This window comes from Kickxella alabastrina (genome assembly GCF_025024165.1).
Source record: "Kickxella alabastrina strain RSA 675 chromosome Unknown BX661scaffold_168, whole genome shotgun sequence".
Taxonomy (NCBI): Eukaryota; Fungi; Kickxellomycota; class Kickxellomycetes; order Kickxellales; family Kickxellaceae; genus Kickxella; species Kickxella alabastrina.
Window position 1 is genome coordinate 1 of NW_026251639.1, and position 5,075 is coordinate 5,075.

The following is a 5,075-nucleotide window of genomic DNA, read 5'->3' on the forward strand; positions in this document are numbered from 1 at the left end:
TGTCTGATACTCGTTAGCCACCCCTGACAAGTCATCGGCAACTTTACCATTTGGGGCCACGGCGTGGTCGATCAGCTTCTCAAATATATCGTATATGCGGTCCACATTTGCCCACTCATCTGTGGGCGGACTGGCGTTCGGCGGCACCCATGCGTCTTGGATGCACTTGGGATGCAGGGTAGAGAAACCCAGCGCAACGCTAATGGCCTGCTTCTGTGCATCGGCAAGATGACCATTCGGGGAGACAGGGATCTCGCGCAGCGTGCTCAGGCACACGCTCAGTAGCTCGGTAAACTTTGCAGCGTGCTCTGTAGGCAGCGAGTCATCGGCTACATTTGTTTTTTTGGAAACAAAGCTGCGCTGGAATAGTACGCATAGACTCATTGCGGCCTTCAACAGCTCGGCGATCACTTGTTGTGGGCAAAACCTATCTCTACATTTGCTGCCACCGCCCATGCCTTGAACCAGACCGCGCTCCTTGTCCAAATATACATTTGTTGCAGCAGCCAGCTCTTTCTGCAAATTCAAATCATCCACACAGTGCCGGGCGTCATCGCTGGTGGTCAATCCCAGGAACAGACACCTTGCGCATAGAAAAGTCGCAGTCGACGTCAATACAGTGCACTGGAGTATAGCAGTAACCAATGCAAAGCCTCGAGCCTTGGCAAAATGGGCCTTGCAGCCTGGGCGCAGCAGCATTGCATTGGCCACGCATGTCAGGGCCTCCTCACATGCCTTCTGGACATTCTCGTCTTTGGGGGTGCTGGTGGCATCTTGTTGCATTTTGCGTGCCAGGCCCAACAGACCTTCCGTAGCTTTGGTTGACGCTAGCTCCTCGCTGTTGTCAATACGACGTCCAAATTCTACAAGTATGTTGAGTGCAAGGCTTATAGCTCGAGCGGTACGTCGGTCGGTTTCATGGTATACGAATCTGTCTAGAAGTGTGTGTGCTCGCTGGGCTTGCTGAGTGGAACCTATGTGCCGGCCCAGGTTCCTGGTAGCTTCTTCCAGTCCGGACTCAATGGCAGTAGCGCTGAGTATTTCGGTTGAACGCGTGGCCACAAGATCAAAGTAATCCATTGTGTTGCTGCTTTTGGTTGATATTTTAAAATATAATAATAAGTATTTAAATATTTAAATGTAGACAAAAATGGTATTGATTATTTTTTGGATATAACACTGTCTACGCAAAAAAACCCCAAACAATATGACATGACACGTCTTTGCATGTGGCCTTGTGGGAAACCAAAAAATTAGAGCCTGCGGTTCTCGATTTTTACGTAACTTTAATATCCATTTACTCAAGCATACGTTTGGGTTTTGGCAATGCTAGTATCGTTTTTATTACTATTTTTTATATATTAGTTGTGGGTGAGTATTAATATATATGTGGTCCAGAATCTGAAAAATAAATTAATATTTCAGCATCGTGTTATAGTAAGAGGGGGGTGTGAGGAGCACTAGTTGTCTAGTGGTAAAAGTTAGGGGTGATTTTATAAAAGGTTTTATTACTGATGTTTCTAAAGTACTACTAGGGGCCAGCCTCATCTTATATATGTTCCCAGTCGCCTTTGTCGTGCACATTGTCCATTGTGCGCTCCGTTGGTGAGAACTGGATCTTCTGCGAGTAGACCGGTATCTTGGCAAGTCGATGTTGTGGTTTTCGTGCGTGTACGCTTATGCGTGTGCATTACAGGATGGGGGGCATGTTTGGGCATCAGTGTGATGCCTCCCTGATTTGCACCTGCATTATCCAATTAGCGTCCTATCGATCAGCGCGCAGGTGGGAACTTGTTTCGCGGTTCTCGACCTCAACATCTGCTTCCATATCTTCAGTCTGCGCAACAAAAACGTCAAGACCAGTGTCGCCAGCGGCGGTCTCATTCTGCTCGTGGAATACGTCGGACCTTAGCCGCCTGGCTCGGCTCGGGGGGGAGGGTGACTGGTCATATATGGGCAGTGCCTCCCGGCCATCCGGGTGGTGCTGCACGTCCTCCGAGCCTGCCTCCGTGAGCGCTCGACTTCTCTTGACCGGCCGGCCGGGCACGATCTCAGCTGTCGGCAGAGCCGGTTTCCTGGTCAGCAGTGCACCCGCGGGCCGTGTCACAATCACCTGATCGTAGGCCCGCGTGTGTCCCATGACTTGAGCGTCCTCGCCTTCTGGGGCTGTGCTGCCGTCCTCGTCGGAAACGAGAGCCCCGCCAGCCACATCTTCGCTATCGTCTCGGCTGTCGTTCACGTATTCTTCTTCTTCCTCTTCTTCACTCTCAGTGTCATGCTCATCCACATATGGCTCTTCAGCGGCTCTTGCAAGCAGTCCCTCGTAGGGCCCGGTACTGTCGCCGTCGCCATCATCCTCCATTTCGGATACGTCCTCAGCGACCACTTGGGCTGTTGGGACCTCTAGTCTGCCTGCTGGCTGGTGGCGGATCTCTGTCAGGAAGGATCTTGCTTCGCTGTTGTCCATGCTGTCCGGCGAGCCCGGCGACTGTGGGGGTGGTGTGAATGGTCCCACCCTAATGTGTGCGGGCTCCAAAGCGACTTGAGGGGCATCCTCCTCTTCCTCTTCGAGTGTGGTTGGGTGCCAGGGCGCGAATATCCTGGGGTGGGCCTGGCCCATGAACTGTACATGTGACTCGGGCGGGGAACCAACCGCCGGCGTCTCCGGCCATGAGTAGCCCGGGTCCGACGGGAGGGATATCAGCATTTGGGCCCTAGCTTCGGGCATTTGAGCGTATGCTCTTGGGCGCGGTGCCGACGGCCCTGGGCTGCCCCCGCCGAGGCCCGTGCCGCCGTCCCCGTACTCGCTGGTCGCCCACTCTGAGTCCGTCCACTCTGAGCCTGATGGCTCTGATCTGCGGGCGATCTCCGCGATCCGTTCTGAGGCTCCATGGTGGTACCGCGTGATCGCGTCGCCTGGTACAATGCGATGGAAGGGCTTGCCGTCAGCATAGGCCAGGTGGTAGGAGGTCTTGTGCCGCGACACGACTCGGAACGGACCCAGGCGGCGTGCAAACTGATCTGCCACTGAGCTGGCCTTGGGGAGTGCACGGCAGGTCACCCACTCACCCGGCTCAAACCAGATGGGGTCGATGCCTCTGTTGTCCCTGGCGTTGGCACGCTGGCGGACCATTTTGCGGTGCTCAGCTGCTTGCTCACGTATCATCTCGGTGATCTCCTCCTCACTGGGGGGGCTCTCACCCTCAGGGAACTGGGCGTATGCTGTCGCTACACGCACCGCAGGCTCGCCGAAGAAAACTGCCGCCGGGGTGTTGGCGATGGCCTCCGAGCGCGTACAGGCGTGTGCAGCTACAATGCGCGGGATGTGCTGCGTCCAGCCCTCCTCGTCCGGCTGATCGGTGAAACAGCATCGCAATGACTGCTTGAATTTCTTGACTGCGGCCTCAGCCAAGTCAGACTGAGCATGGTACTGGGCGGTTGTGATGTGCGTCACGCCCTCCCTGCTCAGGAAGTCCTCAAAGTCATGGGACACGAGCTGCGGGCCGTTGTCCGACGTGAGATATTTTGGCTTTCCGTAGGTGCCAAACCACTCGCTCTCAAGGACATCGGTGAGTGTTGCTGTTGTTGTGTCGTCCACTGCATAGATCTGCATGAACCCGCTCGCACTGTCAACTGCTACTAACGCATCCTGAGGTGCTTCTCCTCTGTCCCCAATGTGTAGCAAGTCGATGTAGACATGTTCGAGCGGCTTTGCAATGTACGACATGATCTTGGGTGTGTGTGACTTTTTCTGGATCGCTGTCATCTGGCAGGTGTGACAGCACTTTGTCAGACTTTCTACCACTGTGCCCAGGCCCGGACATGTAATCAGCTCGCGCACGAAGTCGAGGGTCCGCTTGTACCCAGCGTGTGCCAGGGCCTGGTGTGCCTTGCGTACAAAGTCTCGCGCCGCCTCACGCGTCAGTATGGGCACCCACATGCCTACTGGCCCGGGCGTGTCACTGGGGGCCAGAGCGTACAATCGCCCGTCACGCAAGGCCTTCTTGCTGACGACATTGTATTCGGGAGTTGTCGGACCGTTGAGTGCCTCGCGTTGTTTGCACAGCTTGATCCAGGACTGGATCTCAGCATCGTCATCCTGGCAGTGCAGAAAGTCCGCGACATTCGGTAAGTCCTCTAGCGCAGACGCGATTCTTGCGAACTGCTGGCTCATGGATGCCGGTGTCGGCGCCACGGGCAGGGTAGTAGCTGGGTCGGGTGCAGGCATAGGGGTCGGCTCGGGCGCAGGGGTAGGGGTAACTGTTGCCCCCTGTACGGCATGCCTCAGTCTGCCGCGCTTGTGCCGGACGGGTGTGTTGAGCGCCACCGGCAATGCCGGCTCCTGCTCGGGTGCCATGTCTGTTGTCTGTGCACTGCGTCTGGGTCTACCGCGCCCACGCCGCGTCGCCACTGGGGGCTCTGCTGCCGGGGATTTGGCCTGTGGTACGTCTGGAGTCACCGTAGCTGCTGCTGGCGCCTCCACTGGCTTACGCCTGGGACGGCCACGCTTGCGAGGCAGGTCTGCTGGGGGTGTGGGTGAAGTTGACGCAGTGATGGTCTGTCCCTCACGCCGTGGCCTGCCGCGCTTACGAGCCCCGCTCACAGGGGGCGTTGTATGGGCCGTCTGCGGCATTGTGGCCTGGCCGAGGACGGGGTTGCTTGCCTTGCGCTGGGGCTTGGTCTGCTGGATGGTCTGCGCTCGGTTGGCTGAGCGTGTACGGGCCGCTATAGTTTGCATGGGGGCAGCGGCGGTCATGGGGTTGTTCCTCATGGTGCCGCCGTTGGGAAGTGCGTCGGGCTCGTCGCCATTGGCATAGACGATTGGGGTTACTGCTGCAAAGGCCCCGATGCAATAGGCCACCCTCTCGCCATTTGATTCGCGTGTGAATTGGTCGCCCTCGAAATCCATGGCGCCAATTGTGTAGACATACTCGCCCCCAACTGTCTCGGTCGCTGGGTTGACAAGGGTGTTTACCTCATCATCATCTACATTGCCCAGTGTCTTTTTCTTTTGCGGGCGCAGGAACTCTTTTGCGCGTGATAGCCAGTCGGCGGTCTGCTGCAGTTCCCCAGGG